Source organism: Crassostrea angulata, chromosome 8 (genome assembly GCF_025612915.1).
Source record: "Crassostrea angulata isolate pt1a10 chromosome 8, ASM2561291v2, whole genome shotgun sequence".
NCBI classification, from domain to species: domain Eukaryota; kingdom Metazoa; phylum Mollusca; class Bivalvia; order Ostreida; family Ostreidae; genus Magallana; species Magallana angulata.
The window spans coordinates 51,111,405-51,139,190 of NC_069118.1; the positions used below are offsets into that span (position 1 = coordinate 51,111,405).

The 27,786-nt window shown below is 33.8% G+C and overlaps 1 long non-coding RNA gene and 2 pseudogenes across 2 annotated transcripts; 2 read left to right on the top strand and 1 right to left on the bottom strand.

Moving 5' to 3' along the window:
• On the top strand, positions 1–27,786 carry LOC128157692 (uncharacterized). 2 transcript variants are annotated; one of them, XR_008239847.1, is made up of 4 exons: positions 1–550; positions 1,168–1,289; positions 16,806–16,859; positions 27,699–27,786. It is a non-coding gene; the product is annotated as an uncharacterized LOC128157692 (long non-coding RNA). The 2 variants fall into 2 exon arrangements; XR_008239848.1 differs by having other exon boundaries at positions 1–456.
• On the bottom strand, positions 4,344–8,776 carry LOC128157691 (uncharacterized; annotated as a pseudogene).
• Positions 9,229–13,014, top strand: LOC128157689 (uncharacterized; annotated as a pseudogene).

Here is a 27,786-nt window from a genome sequence, read left to right on the forward strand (position 1 = left end):
TGTAACAGCTAGCCTAGCCTCTAGGTCGTAGATATCTAGGTCTATTGAACGGAACGCTAGGTTAGCCGATAGGTCTCAGATTTGAAGTTTGAAATATTCAACTAAAGACTAATTACATCGACAAATTTGTTAATTTCAACCGGAAATATACATGTTTAAATTTTTTATACCTTAAGGGATAAACAAAATATCACGAACTAAATAGATTTCATGTTTGTTATAAAGTGGTAACGAAGGTGGTCATCTGAATTTGATGCTTAGCATAAAATATTAAGGCAACGAATATCTACCTAGTGGCTAGGCTAGCTTACCGTTCAACTACGTAGCCCTACCTAAGCTACAATCTTGAACGCAATCCAGATTCTAATTCAGAGTCAGACAGTGGTGAAGATGATGATTCAGAGCTCTCCGGCTCAGAATTGTATAATCCTTTTTAAGTTTTGCAGAACAAAGGAGGTGAGAAAATTAATCGCAGAATTTCCAAGTACATAGAGAAATTTGCAAACGGTGGAATCTCTAAAACAACAAGTTTTAAAAAATTACAAAGGAGGTGAGAAAATTAATCGCAGAATTTCAAAGTACATAGAGAAATTTGCTAACGGTTGAATCTCTAAAACAAGACAAGAAATTTAAAAAATAATGTAAAACACAAAACGGCGGAAATCAAAAGAAACAGATCGATTCATTAAAAAACTCTATAGAAAGAAGTTTAATACCCCAATGTCAAACAAGAAAGAGAAAGTTATCATAAACACACAGAATCGAATCCTAGATGCTACTGGTCCATTGGCTATTCTCTGGCAAGAAACTGAAAAACTCAAGTCCGCGAATGAAGGCATTGACCCAAATGATGTTATAAACATTGTTCAAAGAGCAGTAGTGTTAATGGGGAATGCCCATTACATTTATATGTCAGATCGTCGTAAAACTTTACTCAGCAAATTGTTCCCAGAATCAGTTGATTTGATAGATGACAGTTCTGGTATAAAAGCCTTACGTTAATCAAAGGACAAACTCTTTTGAAATAAATTTAGAAAAATTAATTGCTAAGGACAGCAAGGATAACAGAGTATTGTCAAGAAAACGTTTTAAATTTTACAAATATGCATCTGATAAGAAAGACTTCTTCAGAACTGGTGACAAATCTCAGCAGTCTTTTTCGGACAGGGCCCTCGAAAAACAGATTCCAATTTTGGGGCCACAATTACAGAGGGCAGTTCAGCCAGAGAGGGAGGGGTTACAGAGGAGCCTCCAGAACTGCAACAATTACAAGAGAATAACTAAATCAGGTAAGCTTTTTGAGTTCAGTGTCTTACAAACCAATAGAGGAAAATATTCCTGTAGGGTGTAGAATGAAACATTTCATTTACAATTGGGAAAAGTTATCAAAGGATCAGTGGGTATGAGGAACAGTAAAAGGACTCAAATTAGAATTCATCCAGATTCCTGCAGTCCAAACAAATTATCAAATTGTCATATAACATCGAAAGAGAAACCCAAAATAGCGAGAGAAGAGATAATATCTATGTTAGAGAAAAAAGCCAATTGCGAAGTAAACCAACTTAAGATCAATTCGATGTAAGAATCAATAATTTATAAAAGGGTCTGGCCACGCATAGTCACCAATTTTCCTTATATTTCATACATGGACACACCTAGGTGTAAAACGCAAAAAACCACTAAAAGTTGGTTGCTGGGGGTAACTGTTGTCATGGTAATCGTGGCTAAAGATGGGAAAATAGCAAAACTTACCTACATTGAAGCCATATTAGGTTTTGCCCACTAATGTAAACTATCAAAGACATAAAACAGCCTTTGTTCTATTTTCAATTATTTAATTATATAAAAAAATTGATGGAGAAACCAATACTTTTAAAATGTTACCATGGAAACCGTTACAAATTTTTGAAATCAGTTTTCTGCGGTTTTTTAATAAGCCCAAATGGGAAACTGTTAAATTTTTACATCCATATCAATGTCCATGAAATATATATTTTATCATGAAAATTGACATCCGTTGCTATGGCAACAAGGCCAAAACTTAAGGAAAACTGAGAAAATGAAGATTATTTTGATATGCTTTCATTCCTGATTTTAGAATTTATTTGCAATTGTTTTAGTTTGAACTTATAAAAATATATCTAAATTTTCATTATACACCACAAAAGTCTTTGTTATGCAACAGAGAAGTGTTGTTGCTATGGAAAATTAAGTTGCGTAAAGAATCACACTGAAATTCTTACTTTTTGAAAAGTCCATAGCAACGGCAGTTATTGCACTTTTTATTTTAATTAGATGAAGAAAACAGATTTTAAAATTTCTGTTTAGTAACCATGGAAACGCTCTAAAAATATGCGTTTCTCCATGAATTTGTTTCTTTCTTTTGAAATATGACAACTATTTGTAATAATATATTCTACCCTGGAAACCCCAAGTTCTTAAATAAGCATTAAAATGTCATTTTTACATCTTTACCCTCGGTTACCATGGCAGCGGGACCACATAGCAACAAAAAAATGTTGTTAGGCTTTTTTACTCACCAAAGTCTATCAAATTGTCAAGCATGAAGAAAATCCGTGACTATGCGTGGCCACCGAATTTTGATTCTTACATAGAATTGATCTCGTCGGAAATCGGCTTCATAAGCCCTATTTTTTTGGTAGAGAAAAAGGGAGGGGGCACAGACCTATCATAAATCTCAGGGATCTAACACTACTGGCTCTGAAAAGTACTGAAAGTGCCAGTTTTTACTGATAATTTCTGATATTTACTGATATTGAACTGTCAGTGCTGAGAATTGCTGATATTTACTGATAATTTTACTGTTGTTAGTGATAATTCCTGTGGGTTCTGATATTTACTGATATTTACTGAGGCTTTTGCTGTGAGTTCTGATAATTGCTGGTATTTACTGAGAATGGCTGTCGGTACTGAGAATTACTGATAATTACTGATATTTTTTCTGGGACCAGGAGAGGTAGAAAAATGCCAACAATATGATATTTTTATAGATAAATGTACATGTACATATCTATTTTTCTTTATGAAAGCAAAATAATTACATTTTACTACTTTAGACGACACCACAGACACTAAACACTTTATACATGATTAACTATAATTTTTAAAACAACTCTTTGTGCTATTTGACAAGTATAAGGATTTAAATTATTTTCTTCATTCGTTAATTATCGGTATTTATTATTTATTAGCAATAAAGATCCTCATATTTTCTCCAATTCACCTGCGATAAATCATTTTGATCGGCATCGGAATACCGATAATTAGGCTTAAATAAAATAACTGTGAAGGCCGATTATCTATCAATATTTATTTCATCTATTCTTTCTGAATCACAAAATTGCCAAAATTCATTAGTTTTCACACTAAGAGTAACTGCGTACAACTTGGAAATTTGATTGATTTAGACTTTATACTTTTATGCACTAGTATTTTAACACAGTAGTCTGTAAACCACTGCGCCCCTCTCGAATGACACTTATATTCTGCAGAAATATTACACATTATGTTCATTAAAAATTTGGGTTTGGTTTTTTTTTTGACATATATAAATAATCATATCCATTAATTTCTGTACTTTCTTTACTTTGATGACCAAATTAAAAAAAAGGAAAGCTCAATCATCCAATATTATGAATATACGCCCCTGATCCAACAGCTTAATGATTAATTTTAAATACCGTACAACAAGACTCTTTCAACAGTTTTATTTATACACTTTTTGTTGTCTATGATGTTTGAAAATCATTGCCAGTATAATTTTGATTAATGTTGTTTCCCTGATCAATAAATAAAAGAAACGAAATATTATAAGTGCTACTTATATTAATTTTTATACTCCATATATCTAATAAATAACATACATGTAATAGAAAACATCACGGTACGTGTATCAATTCTCTTACAGCCAGTATGAAATCAAACAAGAAACAGAGAAAAAAACCAAAACAGAAGACAATCATTTTAAATATAATGCAGCAAGTATTTGAAAAGTATACTATTGCGTGAATAAAAAGTAAATAATAAACACTTCATTTGTAAATGGCTGTGGTACATAAACTATTCTTAAGTTCTATGATTAGCAAGTATATGTACACTATCAGAAAAATGAAATCAATTAGAGATGGCTGAGTCCTACCCATGTAGAGGGCATCTCAACAACAAGATATGGCGTACGCACCATCACCTAAATTGAATTGCATTTTTCATTTTCACTACGTAAATGTTCATTCAATAACTGTAAAGTCACAGTTGGTTTACCTTTCAAACCCTTTACTTATGAATATTAACATGAGTAAAACATTATATTTTCTGTTGTCTTATGTAGTTTCACACTTCACTTTAATTGTTTTTCAAAATTGCATTTCCTAAGTGATGTTATATAAACATGAATATTTTCCATCTAGACACTTGTGACATTAAGTAAACTTTATATTTAATAAACATCATTTGTCTGAATACATTCATGTACCTACCTACCTACATACTACATTGCTGCATGTAAAATTATACATTAAGGCTTCATTTACAGATTTTTGATATCGGCATCATTTAACACAGATACGAAGTTGTCTTTTTGTACATACACTAGTGGATCACTAATCAAGGTAATGTGAACAAGTCTCTGGTAGAGAACGGTATTTTGAAATTTGCACAGTCCATCTTTCCTTTCCCCCAATGGGAAAACATCTACAACAGCCCATGTCTGCAATGTACAATTCACATTATGCTCGAGAAACATCCTCACTTCCCCGAACTGGAGGTGGCCACTTAACTCTTTCACAATAGAGGAATTTTTTCTTGAGTTGTGATGTTTTGTACAAATCTTTCGATCTTCTGAGCTGTATGAGTATTTCTCGCTGGCATATTCATTGAAGAAGAAGATGTTGATTTTCATTGAAGTCTCGTAGAACTTTCGCATATGTGCAGACATAGCCTCTGTAAGGATGACATCCTTGTCCTGGGATTGGCTGATCTGAAAAGTGGTGACTTCAGGGGAATGTTGGGCTCTGTTCATCACTTTATCGGCACCATGCGGAGGCTTGTATTTCTGACTCATCACCATGTACATACACCAGTCATACACCTAAAATGCGTATTGTAATGTGTCAATGAAACAAATCACATTTTTGCAGCAAGTAATGTATAATGGAATCACCATTATCATTCTGAATATTAGTAGATAAAAAGCTTACGAGATACAATTTACCTCTGAAATATATAGAAAAGCTAATTTGTTGAAGAGGATGCAACTCTCTGGAATTTGCATGATTAGAATAATCCAACTCAACATTGTCAATGAACTCTATTAACTCCTGTTATATTTCAAATAAATAAATCCTCTTTAATTAAACAGAGTTCTAATAAAAAATAAAGAATGCGAAAAATGTTCAAATTTTAAAGCTAAAATATTGTTTTTCCTTTTAACTACTACATAATTTTTTGTAGAAAAATTTACATTTAGATTTTATGAATAATCAGACAGATAATTTGTTGACATCCAGCCTCCTTAATACTGCAATCAAACTGCTCTCTCAATAATGAACACTCATCCTGCCTTCATAAAACTTGGAGGATCAAAAGTCTGATCATAACACAAGTACTCACAACATATGTCTCCATCACAGTTGCTTCTTCAGCTCCTTTCTTTAAACACTGTCTACTAATCCATCCATTGGCCCTTTCATAAGGAAAGAGCCATCTCCCATACAGAGGACCAAAGGTGGGGAAGCCATCCACGACATGATGCAGCAAATGAGTGACCAGATTCTGTTCAAAACAAGAGATTTTAACATTCAGATCAGATGTATATTATTTTTTTTTCCTCGTTAAAAAAAATTAAAACAAGTACTGAAAAAAAACAACGTAATTATTGAATATTCACAGGAAAATAATCTTTAGTAAACCTTTAAAATATTACCTGTATGGAAAGGGGGAAATCTCGTTCAAATAGACTCAAAGCTGAGTGTGCATCTTCCTGCAACTCGGGAATATCTTCTTGTTTCAACTGCGGTGAAACCATTCTCTTGATAATATTCAAGACCAATAGCAGGGTTTCTTCTTGTTGCTTGGGTAAAAATCCGTTGATACACCAAGCAAGAGCACTACTTGTTACAAACTACAATACAAAATACCTACATCATTACACAAACTACAAAATTTCATAGAGGTACACTTACGTAACACCTTGAAGTTGACATACACTCTTTTAAGTTTTTATCCATGTAAGAGTTATTAAATGTTTTCTTTCACTTTTATGTGTTACAGCATAGCACTATATGTATACTTTTAACTATAAATACCTATATTATATACAAGTCAAGAATTTGAAATCAATGGTGCTTTTTTTTTATCTCAACAAGATATTAAATGTATTTTATGGTTACTTATATATTGTACAATTTGAAAATCTTGAAACAAACGGTATTTCATATTAATGTAGTCAGACATATGAAATACTAGTATCCTACATTACACAGTTGAATCAATGATCATGAATAACAATCCACAAAACCTGAATTTAAAAAAAAAAAACTATATCTATTTAGAATCTGTTATTACAAATACATAATGGTTATTCAATTGAAACTATGTTTAAAAAAAACCTGAAGTTTTGCATTCATCGTCCGTAGTGTCCACGGCTTGTCCCGGTGAAATATTGTGAGCTATGCTGTAGGTGATTGACGCTGCTCTGGCATCCGCTGTCTTTATTTGTTCCTTTGATAGGGACCAAGGTGTAGGGTGCAATACGATACTTTCCTCTGGATTCACATTTTCTTCATTCAGTCTTCTTTTTTTGTTTCGTTTTGTTCCCTGGGATGGCAAGGCTTCAGTAACTGCTGAATTTCGCTGAACCCAAATTTCAGGAAATCGGTTGAATGACTTTTCACAACTTTTTACATTGACTCCATCATGCTTGCCAATCAGCATGTCCATCACGTGTGAAATGAAATCTGCAATAGTATGCATTCCGTCCGGCTGCATTTGATGTAATCTGTTGTGGTAGGGGAGTTTCATGAGTGCATATGTGCCCTTCAGTCCAGTCTCCTTCTGGTGTTTTTGCTTCTGAGTTTTGTTTGGCAATCTGTCATACTTGAGTCTCATTTGTTTTTCCTGCTCATTCGATATTGTCGTTGGATATTTGGTTTCTCGGTCCTGCAATGCAAAGCCAGTCCCTTCCCTCATCTTGTCACCAATTGGCAGGAAATGTCTGTTGGATACATGTATGGTCTTCTTTAGAGAATGGCAGTAATGTCCAACTTCATTACAATATGGGCATGATCGAAGAGCTGAGTGTCCAGAGAGATGAAGAAGTTTTGAGTAGGCGGGAATGTCACAAAGGAACTGCAACAAGGCTACTTTAACTGTTGTTGGTGCCCCAATGTAAGCATTCTGTAGTGGAAACTCTGTCAGATCTAGGAGCTCTTCAATAAGGATTTCTAGGTAGGGTTCTAATGTCTTTGGTTCACATCCCTTTGGACCACTAGGAATGATACCCATCAAAAGCATAGGTCCCATAACTTGGCGGATAGTTCTTGGCAGGTTGATCCAGGTAAGAATTAGTGGCCACATGGATTTTTGGCTGGAAGTGTGCTTGTTCGGATTAACTCCATCCGTAAATAAGGAGAGTGGAACACATGATGGCTCCTCTGTAGCTTCGAATACACCACCAGTTTGAAACCATGAATTGTATAGTGATCCATCTACAAAGTCAGTCAATGTTCCCCTCACACTGATTTTTTCTGCATACAGAAGCTTACAAAGGTTGAATGTTCCAAACCATCTTGCTAATCTAGGTCCAAGGGGCATATATATAAATGATTTTCTCACTTTGCCATTGAAGTATCGTGGCTCCTTGCACTTAGGACAAGCCTGTAATCCAGCAAACTCTGTATTGTCTCTATACACAACACAGTCATTAACACACACATCATATTTATATAATGGAATAAGGAGATGTTTGATCAAATCTTTCGCCTCCTTATATGATGCTGGCAAATTATTAGGTTGTGGGAGAGTCCTTTTTTCAGTCTTCAGTACATCTGTTAAAGCACTTTTCGACATCCCGTGATTGGTAGAAAACACATGTAAATGTTGTGTAACAGCTTCCAACAGAGTAGTGTTCGCTCCCGAGAAAAGAGGTGAAAGGAGATTTTCATCCCTGTATGCAGCCTCATCAAACTGATACTTTGGAAGTAAGGGCACTGTTTTGTTGCTGAAGACTTCATCTGTGTGGCGATGAAAAGTTCTCTTTGGTACCCACTTGCCATTGCATACTCCACACTTGCAGTACCACTTGGGATCTGTAATAAGATAAAATCAAAATAAGTAAATCTAAATAAATCAAAATAAGTAATCTAAAAATTGATTTTGCTTTTTTTCCCTACTTACAAATCATAGTTAGTACATAAAACTTACTATTAGACTGAGTGTTTTCAGCAGATGAAAACATTTTAAGTAATGTCAAAAATGCAATACATAGTATTGCTCCATTACAGATCTTGCTACATGCTGACATTGAAACCTAACTAACAGCAACCTCTGAACCCTGTCTGTCCCCAAGCACTGCGATTTGAGTGGGGGTGGCTTTGTCTTAGCTGATTGGCTATTTATCATTAATGAGCGATTTCATAGGCAACAGATAGTCTACCACATAAATTCAAGTCATTTTTGTTTTTATCATCATTAGAATTGACAAAGGAATAAAAACTGTTAGACACTCAGACCCATGTATGTTACATGTATAGTTGCAGTTTTCAACAAGAACAATACATATATATTTGATCATAACATTTTAGCAGTGGTTAGCCCGATATACAATGTATCTTAAGAAATGATGGATTAACAAATATTCTTGAATAAGATTAAAAAATAAAATATTTTTGCACATTGACCACAAATAAATAAACTTATGAGTTTAGCTTGTGCACATGAGTATACTAGACATACATATATTAGTTACACATGAGAAGTTAAGTTTCATTTTAATTATCAGCTTCATAAAAAGGGGTGATAGAAATCTGTTGATAAATATCTGAATATTCATAAACACTATATATATGTATAATGTTAATTTAGAGAGTTAATTAGTTAGCTCCTTTGGTTAATTACTTGTAAATCCAACTTTTTCAACCTTTAATGCATGTACTATTGTTTGTAAGACTACATTTGTTAATATTCTCCACCCAAAAATGCATGCATGCAGTTCTGAGAATGAAGAATTTTGCAGTCAATTATTACATATTTTAACCACTCTTCTTTCCATATGGAAGCTAGTGTAAAAGTATAATTATCTTAATTTAACTGCTATCCAATTAAAGATCAAAAATAATAGACCTGATAGATATGATTACAAGGTAGACCTATGTGACAATTTAAGTTTGCCAATTATTAAAACAACAAATAATTTGTTATAATTAGGAGTAGTTAATTGATCATGATTAATGAGCAAATTTTTAAACATGAACATGTTACATATTGGTCAGAGTGTGCAAGGACAGTCTGGAAGTAACAGTGTTTTGTATTAACTGACATCATGAATTCGTTCAACTACCAAACTTTGTCGTTTAAAAACGCGGACTACAGCTATAGTTCAAATGGATCTATGCAGCAGAGTACATCATATTTGCCCCAAAGCGTTTCCAAGACTTGTGACTATAACTGCATTTGTTGTGCCCGTTTTCACGTTGGAAACCCTTGCCCTTGTAATACACCGAAGACATCCATTGGGACCCAAACAGACCTTGAAGTTCCCCAGGGACTTGATTCTGAGCGTTTTTGGAAACGTGGAACCTATGAGCATAGCATTTTACAGGTAATTTTGTAACTGATATTTTTTTATTTTACAAACCTTTATTGTCCCATATATCATTCCAAAAAAATGAAATGTTTTCTCTTATAATATGGATATAGTAGTTAATTCATATATTATGACAGACATATGAGGTACATTAGATTATATACATACTTGTTTGTATATTTAAGTTTCTCCTCAAATGAAAATATAATATTTTTAATGAATATCATACAGTTATGAGTGTAAAATATAAATATTTAATTTACAAGTACATGAAATGTGTATTTTGTGAGAAAGTGTAAAGTACGGTACATGTGTTCTTAATATAAATTAAATACATATATACATGTATAGATATTATATGTATATTATTCTTATATAAGCCATGAATTTAATTGTTAAATAAAATAAGATGATTGAAGCAGATGCAATTAAAAAATTACATGTGGGCCAAGAACCATAGATTGATAATGTTAACAAAATGTCGATTTAACTGCATGTCAAGTACATGCATGCATTTATGTAATATATTAAGATAAATGTTCATGTAAATGAGATATCTATATTTATATCAATTTGTTGGGTAAATGTACTAAAGAGCCCAGAACATTGGATTTGTTGTTTTTTTTATTCTATATCTTATTATAGCAATTTACATGTAGATGTTAATATTGCCCATGTGTTTCTGATAGAATGAGCTTATATATATATAAAAATACCTAACATTTTTTGCTTTTTTGTTAATTAACCATGGAAATGAAAGTCTAACATAAAAATATGCAAATTACATGTACATGCATGTACCTAAAACACCATCCAATGCTATGATTATGAGGATAACTAATGAAGAATAGTTTGATAAAAACTGTTTAGGTTAAGAAGTATTTTATTCATAATGTATTATGATATTAGTTAATACAGTTGATATGGAGTTATTTAAAACAGCTGGCAAAAGTGCCTTTATAAGTCCTATTTAGTTCTTTTCATTATAAGGTACAGATGTAAGTTAAACCTACAATAGTAATCTTTGTGTGTTTGTTGTTATATATACATAGATTTACCTTAATAATAGTCATTAACGTCTCAAGTATATGAAGGCAAATTTATATACATTAATAGTGCAATGCATGTTTCAATACACCCAATCTCTAAATTTGTGTGTGTGTGGGGTGGGGGTGGGGTTTAATCAGCTGGTACAAAATATCTTCACAAGTATATTTTAATTATGTAAACATAAGCAATGTGTGTTAAAGCACTTTCTCTTAAACACAAGTATGATTTTGAGTAATTTTTTTTTTATATAATTTTATGTTTATTTCATTTGTTTTGGAAATCCGTACATGATGTTGTTCAGAAGTACCACCTCAGTGGGAAAGCAGATGCTAGTTGGGAGCAAGCAACAAGTGAGATCATGATTTCATTTACAAAGGGCATGCCAGAAGAAAGCGATTTATTGGCTTAAATTCTATGGGAAGAAAAAGTAAGTTATTCATGTGTCATTTTACTTTTTCAATGTATTAAAAACTTTAATTATGTATAAAAGTCATCATTTTTTTAAAATCTTGAAAAATATTTAGGAATATTGTTAGACAATCACATTCTGTAAGACCTTAAGGTATTAATTTGATTTATTTTGATTTAACAATTAATCCAAAAATTTTCCCCAAGTTTTCACACACATTTATTGATCTCGCAGGTGTCTGGGGGGTCTGTATATTTACACCTAACAAATGTCTGGTTAGGACAATAGGTGTGAAACTCTCTGAGCTCCACTGGTCGCTACAATTCGCACAGAATATACAAGAAACTAACAGTGACTGACCACACAGACCAATCCAGAATTCTTTAAAAAACAATTAATGACAACCACACTTTCTCCTACTGTTTGTTCACCACTTTTTATGCTATGAAGTATTAAAGAAAAGAAATAAAATTCATGTTGTAAAATAAATGGTCAACAAAATATTAAATTTGAGCAGTGACATTTTTTTATATGTTAAATGACAGTCTTACTTATAAGTTTACATGTTAAATAAAATATTAATGCAGTTTTTAATTGTACGTGCTGTACTTAAGCATTTGCAATTTCGACTATTTAATCAATTAGTTATTAATATGATCAATTGTCAATGATACAATTACCAATGACTATTGTATGCTAAAAATAATTCATGAAAAAGAGACACGTTAGTTTTGTTGTTCAATATGCACAATATGAGGACACATAGTAACCTGATTAAACCACATTCACCACTTATAGTTTTCACTTCTTATTTTTCATGTATTCAATTTTCTCAACTTTATTTCAGAACTCAAGCCATGAAGGATGGGCAGAAGTCGGTTTTTCGATTCTTGTGCAAGTCTAGCAAAGAGAAGTCTCAGAGCACACCAGCTGCAACCAGCACATTGTTTAAAGATGCCCATGATATGCAAGTGATTAGAATCTGTGGTTTATTGACTGTCATGAAAACCTAGCCTCTTTTATTGCTTTTTAATATTTGTTCCTGATAATGACATTCACGATATATCAATATTTCAACACATTCTTGCATTATAACTAAATGAACCTGATATTTAAATTATCATTATAATTATTTGCGAATTGTCTTCAATTTTATTCGTCAATTGCTTATTCATATTGAAAATTGAAAAATTTGTGGCCACATGGATGCTTGAAGATACATTATGTGTTTTAACATGTTTAAATCACGTGAAGTTACATACGTCATGTTACCAAAAAATGTAAAACAAATATCAATTCAAAAATAGATGGAACTAAGAAGTGATTATAAAAAAGAGAAAGAAATGTCTGAATGCTCCCCCCCATCTCCTCTCCACATGAAAAATTATTAGTAAATATGACAAGATCTATTGTTTAATTCATAATTATAATTGAATGAATTACTGACTTAAAAACAGACATGATAGACTTATTAAAAATTATGCATATTTCAGAGGAGCAGACAATCGTGGAGATGACACATTAGAGGAGATGATGTCCACACCTCCCTCTGAAGATGATGACAGCTCCGACAGTGATGTCCCATTGTCTACGTACATCAGGAAAGGAAAGACAAAGAAAGGACAGTAAAGATCACAGACATTATATATGTGTGATGATATTCCAGTGACCCCATGATTGTGCGCAAAAGACTGATTCACTTAACTACAAGCCTGTATCATGTCTATTTACTAAGTTCTTGTATGGGCCTATGTGTATTTAAGTGTATAATTTGGCATGTTTACAAATAAAATGAAATAAAATCATATGAAAATTAATGTATCATTTTTGCTGAAATAAAGTCACCATTCTCTAAACTTAAATTGTAGAGATTATAAAGATGTTGACAGGAATAATTTGCCTAGGAATACATAAACTTCTGTTTCACTCATGGTTGAGGAAATTCGAGAGTTCTAACGTTAAGAGTCTCGAATTTCCTCAGCGTTGAGTGAACACCAGTTTCACGCATACACGTGAAATACATCAAAATTAATGTAAAATTACACATACCTGCGAAGACTATTACAGTTCTGTTCAAGCCACAGCTTTAGGTTTTCAAGTTGTCTTCTTCTTGATTGATTCTTTGAATGTACACTCGAAACAAACGATAGGCTATCAGTACTCGTGCTACATGTTGTATGGTTTACGTTTAGAAGCCTTTTGAGCTCCATAGCAAGCATTCTGTACTTTTATGGCTAATTACAAATGCTCTCAGTAAATGGACACAATGTTCAAAATAATTCACGGTATCCGTTGCTGATCTGAGGCACTTGCAATATAGTACATTTTGAAATGCCATGTATTTTCGAGGTTCAAATGAAATCGACGACAGACAATTTCGGCACCTGCTGAATAATTGGCCCCTTTTGAAAAAAGTTAAAAATGTAAAAAAAAAAATGATTTTATCTTTTGACAACTCTTTACTACTATATAACACAATATTCTATTTGAAAGTTCCAATTCTTTTTGCCATACTATGTACCACGTATTTGTACCGCCTACTATTGAGTTAGGCCTACGTACATGACACCCGGGTTAATTACTTGCCGTTAAAAACTTGTACAGAATTAGATTTGTATTCATGTTAATTTTCAGAAGACAAATAGTTGATATATATAGTGACATATGATTTTCAATAGAAATGAATCATATTGAATCATTCTGTTGAAGATTTTTTTATTTGAAATCTGTGTTAATTAATTATAGTATCTTTTAAAATTATCAAAATCTACCAAAACTGAATAATAATATATTTAACTACGGGGGTGGGGATCTTTAATTAGCCACTTTTTACATCTTCAAGACCAGGAAAAATATCAGTAATTATCAGTAATTATCAGTACCGACAGCCATTCTCAGTAAATATCAGCAATTATCAGAACTCACAGCAAAAGCCTCAGAAAATATCAGTAAATATCAGAACCCACAGGAATTATCAGTAACAACAGTAAAATTATCAGTAAATATCAGCAATTCTCAGCACTGACAGTTCAATATCAGTAAATATCAGAAATTATCAGTAAAAAATGGCACTTTCAGTACTTTTCAGAGCCAGTAGTGTAATCGGTTTCATGGTTTACAATTTCAAGATGGAGGGCATCAATCAGGTAAAAGACATAATCCAACAGAGAGACTGGTTAATAAATATAGATCTGAAAGATGCTTATTTTACGATTCCATTTTACAATGCAGATCAAAAATACCTGAGATTTCCCTGGGAGGGAAAGATTTACCAATTCCTCTGTCTGGCCTTTGAGATGACTGTAGCTTCCTGGGTTTTCACAAAATTGATGAATGTCCCAATAAGCTGTCTTCGCCGATTATGGTTAAGAATGGTGATTTACTTGGAAGACATACTAGTTTTGAACAAGACAAGGAGAGATGCAGTGTTAGATGGCATAAAAGTGAGAGATTCTGGAAAGTTTGGGGTTCATGATAAATTTCAAGAAATCAATATTCACACCTGTTAAAGTAATAGAATTTCTAGGATTAAAAATAGATTCTATGACAATGAAAATCTTTCTACCACAGAAAAAGATGAAAAAGATCATAAAAATGTGTCAAGAGGTCTTAAAGACAGACAGAGTGTCTGTAAGAAAACTGTCAGAGGTCATAGGGTACCTAACAGCAAGTTTGCAAGCTGTTCACCAAGCCCCATTACATTATCGCCATTTACAAATGGCCAAAAGTCAAGTGTTGAAGAAATTTCAGAATTACGATGCACTAGTTTTTCTATCTCGGTCAATGAAAGAAGATTTAAAATGGTGGACCAACCACCTGAAAGAGTCCAAAGGCAAGAATATAGTTCTGTTAGTAGATCAGAAGTCAATAATCATTCCAACCGATGCCAGCAATTTATGGTGGGGCAGTTTGTCAAGATCTAAGAATAGGAGAAACATGGTCAGAGAACGAGAGAACTCCTTGTAATAACACATACACTGAAATCATTTTTAAAATAAAAATCAAATCATGTTGTGCTAATTCAAACAGACAACAAAATAGCAATGACCTATGTGAACAAAATGGGGGCACAGTGCGTCTTTGCAATCAATTAGCGTTTGACCTATGAGAATGGAACATTTTAGTGAAGGCAGAATTTATTCAGGGAAGGGAATATGTTTTGACAGATTGGGAGTCTAGACATCACCAGGACTCAAGCAGTTGGGGGTTAGATCCTTACATATTTCAGATTTTAATGAACAGAACAATAGATTGCAATGTAGATCTTTTTGCAAACAGCTTAAACTCAAAACTGGAGCAATTCATCAGTTGGCTCCCAGACCATGAAGCAATAGCTCAAAATGCCCTGTTACATCAATGGAAGGGAAGAAAGGGTTATGAATTTCCCCCATGTTGCTTAATATCCCAGTGTCTAGCAAAAGTACAGAAAGAGAAATCATCTATCCTTTTAGTAACGCCAGCATGGCCAGCCCAGCCTTGTGATGCAACAATACTGAAATTCTGCATTCAGAATCCAATTCTCCTCCCAATACTTCCTCATCTTCTGTTATCGGACAAGGGTGATCCCCACCCTCTAGTAATGAACAATTCTCTTCAACTAGTAGGTTGGGTTGTCTCAGGAGATCCATTCAAACAATGCAATTATCAGAAGAAGCTAAAGACCTTATCTATAACTCATGGGGGAAGGGCACAAAAGCTTCTTACAATTCAGCCTGGAAAAAGTGGGGTAGATGGTGTGATAGAAGGGAAATTGATCCATTTTCAGCACCTGTAGCTCAGGTGTTAGAATTTTTGACTTGCTTGTTCTATGAAGGTTTTCAGTATAGAACAATTAATGTACATAGATCAGCTATCTCTTCTGTTCTTCCCTACGTTAAAAATCAACCTATAGGTGAACAGAACATCATTTAGTTAAGATGCTAACTAAAGGGGTTTTTAGAGGGAATCCCCCTTTATCCAGATACAAGGACACATGGGACATAGATAGTTTTTTTTATCTCTCTTCCAGATAACAAAGACCTTTCACTAAGCTACTCTTAATAAAGCTAGCTACAATTTTAGCCATTACAGCTTCTAAAAGAGTTTCAGAAATAGCTAGGTTAGATAAGAAATTTATGAAGGTGACCCAACAAGGTATAACATTCTACTTACCTGGTCTTTCAAACACAAAAAAGACAAGTCTTGTGAAGTTTTTTATGCAAAGCATGAAGAAAATCAAAAATTGTGTGTTATTGATTGTTTCACGGAATATTTTGAGAGAACTCAAGCTTTCAGAAATCCTGATCATTCGAATGATCCATTATTGAGAACAATTATTAGACCTCACAAAGGTTTAACTAGCAATACAGTCTCAAATTAGATTGAAGATATGATGACCCTCTCTGGTATAGATACCACTAAATTTAAAGCGCATTCAGTAAGAGGGGTCAGTACAAGTAAAGCCTTTAGAAGTGGTGTTTCTGTTGATGATGTTATTAAAATTACCGATTGGAATAATGCTGGAACATTTTTCAAATTTTATTGCAGGTTAGAAGATGGAACAAATAAGTTTTCAAAAGTTTTTCAAGAGCATTGAATTAGGTCAGTACACATGTAATAATTGTAGCTTTGAACCTGCAATGTTATATCTAATGATGTTTTCTGAAACATAATTAGAGATTTAATGAGGGAATATTTGCCCGAAATGAAATATAGATTATATAAAGAAAACTCATACAGTACCGATCAGACCCAACCTAACAGAAAATAAACCTGGGTTTACTTTCTGGGTTTACTCCGGGTTTACAAGAGTGAACACAGAGTAAACCCAAAGTTAACCCAGAGTGGACACAGAGAGTAAACCCAGTCAGAAGAATACCCCTGAAAACAGACGCTAACTGTGTATTCTGAATATACAATGGGCAGGAGTTACAGGCAGTAGGCTGCTAAAATAAAAGACAGGTCTGCTTCACACTTCATAGCGTACAGTTCACCTCAAAAGCAATTTCCAAGTAAATCCAAAGTAAATCCCGAGTGGACCCAAATTTTCAAAAAGTAAACCCAGAGTAAATCCCAAAAGTCAACCTGGGGTTTAGCTGGGGTTTACTCTGGTTGGGTGATCGGTACTGTAAGATATAACATTGCAATCCAACCACATCCCTCCCATATAATGGAGTTTTATGGGATGTTATTATATACCCCGCAAACGAATTTTTATTTTATTTTGGGGGGGGGGGGGTATATAGGAATCACATCCGTCCGTCTGTCTGTCTGTTCAATTTATGTCCGGTCCATATCTTTCTTATGGAGAAACATTGGAAGTTCTTACTTCACACAAAGATTGCTTAAGACCTAAGTTTGTGTCATAATCTGAAGCAAGGTCATTTGGGCAAGGGTAAGGTCACTGGCAGAAAAAGTGCAAAATCATGTCCTGTCCATATCTTTTTAATGGAGAAACATTGAAAGTTCTTACTTCACACAAAGTTTGCTTATGACCTAATAAGGGTTTCTCATTACCTTGACCCAAGGTCATTTGGTCAAGGTCACTGGCAAAAAAAAGGGCAAAATTCGTGTCTGGTCCATATCTTTCTGATGGAGAAACATTGGAAGTTCGCAGTTTACACAAAGATTGTTTATGGCCTAAGAGTGTGTCGTGACCTTGACCCAAGTTTGGGCAAGGCCAAGGTCACTGGCAGAAAAATGCAAAAATTATGTCCAGTACGTATTCTTAATTCACACCAAGATTGCTTATAACCTTGACCCAAGGTAAACTAGTGGGTATTGTTTTTTTTACAAAAAAACTCATGTCTCCCCTTCTCCCCTTCTCCCCAAAGATTGTAATATGGGGCAAATTTAACGATTGTAAAGAATAATGTCAGCTATATGTTACCCAGACCCATCTTTTTCTTAATTTGACCTTGAGAAAAAAATGTTCAAGGTCATATATAAATCAATAGTACACCTAAGTGTATTATTATTGTTCTCTGTTTAAAGTTTGAAGTCCTTTTGTCAAAGTATATTCAGGAGTTGAACAGTGAAGTTTTTTCTAATATGACCTTGAAATAAAAATTTTAAGGTCAAGGTCAAAACTTTTGGTAAGGTTCAACTAGGTTATATACCATCTATCTATGATACAAGTTTAAAGTCTGTATGTTAAAGGAGTCTTGTGTTATGGTCCAGACAATATTTTTCATAAAAAGCTTGACCTTGAAGAACAAAATAGGTCAAGGTCAAAACTTTTGGTGCCGTGCACTCCTTCCCAATACCATCTACCTATGTTCTAAGTTTGAAGTCTTAATGTCAAAGGGTATTTAAGTTACGGCTTGGACAAATTTGGATGAAGAAGAAGAAGAATAAGAAGAACTAGAGCAAAGCTCGTTGCAAAGCAACGAGTGGGTCTTCCGTTAATGTCAAGAGTAAAGCTTGATGTTCCTGCAAGAAGCAGAGTGTTTAAATCAATAACAAGAGCAACTTAAAGTAAAAGATAAAAATAAATACGAATGATACTATGTACGAATTAACAAAAACCTTAACGATTCTAAGAACGACTTAACAAAAAAGTAATTCCGAAGGTGTCAAAGTACTTAACAAAATTCGAATTATTTTTGGTACGAGTTTGAACTTTACGCTATTTTGAAACCAAAAACGCAGAATTAAAATTTCTGAAAAATCAGTTTTTAAACCCCGATATCTGTTATGCATCGTCCGATTTAAAAACGAATTTTAGTTTTGTACTCATCATGAAAATTACCGTAGGTTACATATGTTTAATTTTTAATATTGAAAAACAATGAAAAACTAAAACAAGAGGCAAATGGGCCACATCGCTCACCTGAGGAACAATAGGTATGATAAAATCAGCTTAATGGGGTCACAATACAAACTACCTGGACAATGTACAATAATACATGTAGATCCTGTATAAATAAAATCCATTTTCCCCCCTAAATATTCTTATGTTTATAATCATTAGTTTCTTTTCTAAAAGGATGACTTTATATTCATTTTAAAGTCATATCGCATGTTGAGTATTGCAGTTCTCAAAAAGATCCTTAACAATAGTTTATATATGGGATATAAACCTACATCAAACTCTGAACCTTCTTGTGAGGCCAAAGAACTGTCCTGGGGCCAAAGTCTTAACAATTATAAAGAATCATCTGGCTGATTAGTTTCTGAGAAGATGATTTTTAAATATTTACTCTATATATTCCTATGTTAAACTTTGACCCCCCCCCCCCACCCACCCATTGTGGCCCAAACCTATCCCCGGGGTCATGATTTTCACAACTTTGTATCTACACTACCTGAGGATGCTTCCACATACATGTAAGTTTCGGCTTTCCTGGCTGATTAGTTTCTGAGAAAACGATTTTTAAAGATTTTCTCTATATATTCCTATGTAAAAATCCATTCCCCCATTGTGACCCCACCATACCACCTGGGACTATGATTTGAACAAACTTGAATCTACACTACCTGAGGATGCTTCCACTTTAATTTGAGCTTTTCTGGCCTAATAGTTTTTAAGAAGAAGATTTTCAAAGATTTTTTCTATATATTCCTATGTAAAACTTGATCCCCTCTTGTGGCCCCTCCCTACCCCCGGGGACCATGACTTGAACAAACTTGAATCTACACTACCTGATGATGCCTCCACACAAGTTTAAGCTTTTCAGGCCGAATATTTTTTGAGAAGAAGATTTTTGAAAAATACCAACAAATTTTCAATAATTCTCAATTACCTCCCCTTTAAAGAGGGTGTGGCCCTTCATTTAAACAAACTTGAATCCCCATCACCTAGTGGTGGTGCTTAGTGCCAAATTTGGTTGAAATCTGCCCTGTGGTTCTTGAGAAGAAGATGAAAATATGAAAAGTTTACAACAACGACAACGACAAATTGTGATCAGAAAAGCTCACTTGAGCCTTTGGCTCAGGTGAGCTAAAAACAAAATAAAGGAAACATAATTGCATACTTTTATTGAAAAACAATTTTTCACAGCTAACAATTGTAAATTACTTTGAACAGCCATAATTTTGTTTGTTATAATTTCTTATCAAGCACAAACCACAACAAGGCATGATGCTTTCTTAAAGTTCCATTACAGTAACTGTTCATGAATTATCCGATTTAATTTGAATTACTGGTAAATAGTCTGTAGTACACATTAAGGAATATGCATGTAGGTAGAGGTGACAGGTTAACCTCAAGAGCTGAAAAGAATCAACAGGTAAAAACCATGTGGCCACCAATAGCTGAAATTAAAACAATAAATAAGCTGTGTTAATACATGTACCGGTACTAATAATAGCTGTGTTTACATTAACATATGCATAGTATTTCTGAAAAAAAAAAATACACTGACCATGCAGTGTAATTAGTATGACATATCCCGATACGTGACATTAGATGGCACAGGACAGTTTTTTTTTATACATTTCATTGTAGCCTGGGGACGTGTGTCTTCGGAACCCTGTAACTAGAATTTCGCATTTTACTTCTGAATCTCATGTACCTAACATATGGGGCCTACATATTGAATATCAATTTCAACAAGAGACATCCCTTTCACTAATGATAATCATTAAAAATCATTTCATGAATTTTAGCAACACTCATAAGCCTTCAAGTACAGCAACTCTCAATTTTACAATAATATTGACGGGTACTTTATCCGAAACTGTCCCTTGCTACCTTTAACTTACACTAACATTCTCTGAAAAGTCATCTTGTCTTAAACTTACAAAGCTTATGCTATTCTGAGAAAAAGTATACCTCATTTTGCCAATTCCAAAGGATTAAGAACAAGAGGTCAATTGGCCTTAACGGTCACCTGAGTAGCATATATCCCATAGACAAACTTGTCATGGAGTCTATGCATCTAATTAATTAGGTTTCATACTGGAGTAGAAAAATCATAAATTTGTAATGACGACCACATTTCAAAAAGAACTGTGAAACTAAACTAAACTAAAAGATCTGGTCTACAAAATCATGAATTCAGTTTTCCTTTCAGGTGTGTGGGAGTAAAGAAGACAATTTTTTAACATTATAAGCATTAACATCAAGGACCAACCTAGGGGGCGACTCGGGCGAAAAAGTCGCCTTGGGGCTTGAAACTTCGCCTTAAAATATCATCAAAGAGAAGTTCAAGTCGCCCTGATTTTTTCAAATCTATACTACTTTCAATGTTGTCATTAAAAATTCTAACATCTGGATTAATCTTCCGTATTAATTGCTCATTGTTGCAAAAACCGTTACGTTAATAACTTGTATCACAGCATGCCCCCGACATGTGTTTTTCCACACTATCGTACATCCATCGGAACTCCTCTAAATTTTACCTTGTTTCATAAGAAGAAGTACGTAGTATCCAATGTAAACTGTGTATACCTGAGCGACTAATGATCGCGTGTTAAGATCGGAAAGAGGGTGTTAAATCAATTGCAATATAACTTTTTGACAATCCTGTGATGGTTCACCCCTGTGATCATAAATGCCATACGCTACAAGTTTACCAGTCTCCGAAGTCTGTTTATTAAGTTTCGATATACATTTACTACAGCTGTCACGATCGGCAGTCTGCGCTGATCACTACTGGCGTGCGACCAGTTCTCGCCGAGTACCATTTCTCGCCAGTACATTGTGACGTCATTTTTCGTCTATAATTTTATGTGTTGAAAAAATGACGTCACAATGTACTGGCGAGAAATGGTACTCGGCGAGAACTGGTCGCACGCCAGTATACGTTACGACAATAAATTGATTTTATTTATTAATTTATTTAATGTCTTAAAGATAATAAATCTATTTGGCATATAATGTTTTTATTGATATGGTTAACTGTATTTAAGTAAAAAAAATCGGATGTAATAGAACACACAAGTTACCAGACAACGACACAAATGATTCTCCTTGAAAGATTCCTTTGATTGGTACCAAAAGGATTCAGAAAATAAATGGCTATACATTGAAGAAAAGAAGCGAAAGTTATTTGCATTGTGAATATTAACTGTGATTAATATGAGTAACTGTACATAGTGGTAAATAATCTCCATGAGAACAATTTTCATGCATTAAATTGCATTCTTGATCATACGTATATATATGTATATAAACACATTATTAAACAATTGCAATTAATTTTCAATTAGTTTCATTGTTTAGTTTAATAATTGAATAAGAGTAAATTGATATTGGTTAACAAAAAGATTTGTGAAGGTTGACGCAACACGCGTTTTGAGAAGTCTCCCTAAAATCTGAAACTTCTCCCTAAATTTCACAGAGGGAGAAGTGAAGTCTCCCTGAAATTTGGGTCTAGGTTGGTCCCTGAACATCTATACATCCATTTTGGCCCTGCCCCAGAGTCAAAACCTATCTTTGAGGGGACATGAAAATTAAAATTTCAGTAGAGGACTTCCTGGTAAACATAATTATTAGTCAGTGTTTTTTTTTATACAGATGTGTGAGAATAGAGAAGAAGATTTTTAAACATTATATGCATTAACACTATATTGCCTCCCCCCCCCCCTCCTCATGTCATGAACCCCTGACCCAGGGGCAATAAATTTCACAATTTAGGTAAAGGAGATTGGGGATATCATAACCATGTATTCAGTTTTTTTGCCCACATGTGTGGGAGTAGAGAAGAAGATTTTTTAAGATTTAAAACATTTTCACTATTTGGCCAATTGGCCCCACCCTAGAGCCTGAACACCTGACCCAGGGGTCATGAATTTCACAATTTAGGTAGAGGGCCTCATGGACATCATAACCATGCATTTAGTTTTTAACAAATATATATGGGAGTAGAGAAGAAGATTTTCTAAGATTTAAAACATTTTCACTATTTGGCCATATTGGCCCCACCCTAGAGCCTGAACCCCTGACCGAGGGGTCATGAATTTCACAATTTAAGTAGAGGGCTTCATGGACATCATAACCATGCATTTAGTTTTCAAAAAATATATATGGGAGTAGAGAAGAAGATTTTCTAAGATTTAAAACATTTTCACTATTTGGCCATATTGGCCCAAACCCTAGAGCCTGAACACCTGACCCAGGGGTCATGAATTTCACAATTTAGGTAGAGGGCCTCATGGACATCATAACCATGCATTTAGTTTTTAACAAATATATATGGGATTAGAGAATAAGATTTTCTAAGATTTAAAACATTTTCACTATTTGGCCATATTGGCCCCACCCTAGAGCCTGAACCCCTGACCGAGGGGTCATGAATTTCACAATTTAAGTAGAGGGCTTCATGGACATCGTAACCATGCATTTAGTTTTCAAAAAATATATATGGGAGTAGAGAAGAAGATTTTCTAAGATTTAAAACATTTTCACTATTTGGCCATATTGGCCCAACCCTAGAGCCTGAACACCTGACCCAGGGGTCATGAATTTCACAATTTAGGTAGAGGGCCTCATGGACATCATAACCATGCATTTAGTTTTCAAAAAATATATATGGGAGTAGAGAAGAAGATTTTACTATTTTACTATTTGGTCCTATTGGCACCACCCTAGAGCCTGAACCCCTGACCCAGGGGTCATGAATTTCACAATTTTGATCGAGGGCCTCATGGACATCATAATCATGCATTTAGTTTTTAACAAATACCGGTATATATGGGAGTAGAGAAGAAGATTTTCTAAGATTTAATACATTTTTACTATATGACCATATTGGCCCTACCCTAGAGCCTGAACCCCTGACCAAGGGGTCATGAATTTCACAATTTAGGTAGAGGGATTCATGGACATTATAACCATGCATTTAGTTTTTAACAAATATATATGATAGTAGAGAAGAAGATTTTCTAAGATTTAATACATTTTTACTATTTGGCCATATTGGCCCCACCCTAGAGCCTGAACCCTTGACCTAGGGGTCATGAATTTCACAATTAAGGTAAAGGGCTTCATGGACATCATAATCATGCATCTAGTTTTCAAAAAATATATATGGTAGTAGAGAAGAAGATTTTCCAAGATTTAAAACATTTTTACTATATGGCCATATTGGCCCCACCCTAGAGCCAGAACCCCTGACCCAGGGGCCATAAATTTCACAATTTTGGTAGAGGGCTTCATGGACATCATAACCATGCAACCAGTTTTTTCCTCACATGCGTGGGAGTAGAGAAGAAGATTTTTGAAAATTTGGCTTTTTTGGCATATTTGGCCCCGCCCGTGGCACCCCAGGGGTGGTAGAGCCATGAATTTCACAATTTAGATTCTTCTTACCATAGAGATGCTTCACACCAAAAATGGTAACGATTGATCTTGTAGTTTACAAGAAGAAGTTAAAATTGTAAAATTGTTAACGCACGACGCACGACGCACAACGCACGACGCACAACGCACGACGACGGACGAAGACCAATTGCAATAGGTCACCTGAGTGACTCAGGTGACCTAAAAATATGGCCATTTAAGTGAACCCAGCATTTCCACTTTCTTCTATTTAACACAGATTTATAGGTCTCTCAATAAATAAAGCATCTTTACCTAATCTTATAGAGGTCAACTGTTGTTCAACCTTCCTAAATAAGAAACCTTATTCAAAACTACATACATATACATGATATTATCATGACAAAAGCATCACATCACTTAGAAATACCCTTACATGTATACCCTCCCCCTATTTTTTGATTTTCCTATTAAGAAGCAATATTTTGAACACTTTAACCGAATATTATGAAATTCAAATGCTTCTATTCTGATCAATTGAATTTTTAAGCAGCGTGAAATTAAAACCATCGCAATTGAAACTTTAGTAAAAATCATGAAATTTTAACACGGTGGAATTAAAACGACTTACAGTATTTCATCCGCACAGCCTCAAAGTATAATTTTCTGCTATACCATTTTTTTTAAATGAATTCTACTGGGGTTTTTTTTTTGACAAATAAATTTAGCGAGGATTTTTTTCTCTTTTCTTATTAATGACAGGTTTTAAAAACAATATTATGTTTAGTATGTATAAAATTCCATAAACAATTTTACAATGCTTTGGATTTTAGTTGCACAATGAAAAAATGAGGGATTGCACGATAATACATGCTCATTTTGAAATTTAAAGCATCGTTGATTTCTTTTCCTAGATAGAGATATGCACAAAATGATGTTGCTCTGTGATGCTTTTCCAAGATTAAAAGCATGAGAGAGAGAGAGAGATCTGAGGCACATGTAGTAAAAATTATTACATACATTTGTCTTACTGTAAAAATCGTTTACAATGTAGATGTGTTCTGCATGTAAAGTTTACCTAAAATGAATCAATAAAATTCAATATATATAAAAGATAAACTAATCTCAAAGAATTTACAATGTTCTGTGAAATAATCAAATCTTGAGAAGAATGTTTTATAGATATCAGGGAACATTAACCTAAAATCTGAACTTAAAGTTCTTTTCATCTTGCACTCTGTTTTACATGCTCTTTCACAGGCGATAATCATATATAACGGCGAGCCAGACAAAAGTTCTAATTTTAAATAGACTGAATATTTACCATGTCAAATATATTTATTTAATTAAGCACAAGCCTGTCTGAGTTCTTTAATTCATTAATTAAGTGGAGGTGATATGGTAAAGATCTGCTATATTCAAATATTTAGGGTAAAGTTATCATCATGCAAACATGCACTCTAATTACAACATTCTACTCTTGTGTGCCTTTGGACCCCCACCCCTTTTAATTGCACTGTTTTACAGTGTGTGATGTGTTGTTCAATACAAAATAAGACATACATATACATAATAATAAATAGAAATTCAAAAGAGTAGCGTGCAAAACATACATGTGAAAATACATTGGACAGAAAATATCCCGAGATTTCTCAGACTCAAATGCCCGCTTTTATATTGTTACGCACGTCAAAAGCGGAGGTTAGAGTCAGGGGAATGTCGGATTAGATTGAAAAGTGCACAAACACTTTGAAAAGAAAAAGTCAATACGACATATCCTGTATTGAAACATACCTTTATAATCTGTCATACGTTAGTTGAGCTGAAATTTCCACTTATCGCGGTCTTGCAGGCCATTCTTCTTACACACCTCTATCAGCTGTTGTTCGCGGTCAAAACATGGCGACTTGACATGGGGAATCGTACGATAATTATTTCGATTAAAACTGATAAGACTAATAAAAACTAACAACATAATTATCGATCGAAGTAAGGAAATCGTTTCGATAAACACTCTGATTAACTATATAAAAAACGAGTTCAGTTTTATGAAATGTACGAAATCTTTTCAGCGGGAGTTACTTTCAGTGGGAAGTTTGCACTATTTTTTAAACCAATAACGAGGAATCAACATTTCCAGAAAAATCAATATTTAAACCCCGATATCTCTGCAATGCAGTATCCGATTTTAAAACGAATTGAAGTTTTGTATTTAGCTTTGCAAACTATACAATATGCATATAATTTTATGTTTTTTATAAAGTTTTATGATCAGTACGAATTGTTACAGTAGAAGTTACTTTCAGTGTGAATTTTGCACTATTTTTGAAACCAAGAACGCGGCATCAAAATTTCCGGGAAAATCAGTTTTTAAACCCCGATATCTCTGTAATGCATCATCCGAATTTTAAACGGTTTTCAGCATTAGATTCAGCTTACAAAGCTCTACAAAATACATATACGTTTTTTGTCTGATCAAAAAATTCAATTTTTCACAAAATTTGATTCGCTTCCACCGGAAGTGACAGATTTTTATTATATAGCTTCATTACAGAGGTAAATCGACCAAATCATAAGCATTGAAAATTTCAAGCCTATATCTTAAAGCGTTTTTGAGAAAAGTCCCGGACAAAATGACTTTTTTAAAATTTTAAAAATGACGTAACGTAAAAACGGAAGTGACGTTGTCTTTAAAACTGTAACATCTTTGAGGGACGATAACTTGCTAAAATCTCTGGAAGTTTCATTGAAATCGGTTGAAAACTTTTTGAGTTATGAAGCAAAAAAGGAGTCAGAAAAAAAAGAAAAAGTATAATAATAATAAAAAGAAACCGAAGAAAAACAAAAGGGTCTTCCGTTGGAAAACGGAAGACCCTAATAAGAAGAATAAGAAAGTCGTCAAAAACAATATGTCTCCCCTTTGAAAGGGGAGACATAATTTAGGAAGTTCAAGGTCATTTTTTTAAAAAAACTTAATTAAAATGGAATTTAAAGAATAGAAATTGGTCTGTGTACTCATATTAGCATTATCAGTTTTAAAAAATAGAGCAGTTATTTATAGAAAATGGACGGTGAAATAGATTCATCCAATATTTTCTATCATAGAAAAAAATACATGAGTTATGATTTTTTCTTAGCGGGGGGTATCAATTGTGAGCTTGCCCACAGTACCTCTAGTTTAAAATTTAATTTTTAAATACAAATCATGCAATTGTTGCATATTCTTTTTGTTGCAGAAAAATCTGATGGATGATGCCAGTTTGGTCTCTGCGGGATACTGTTTTTTGTATATTTTCCTGATTAAATAATGTCTTATAAAGTGAA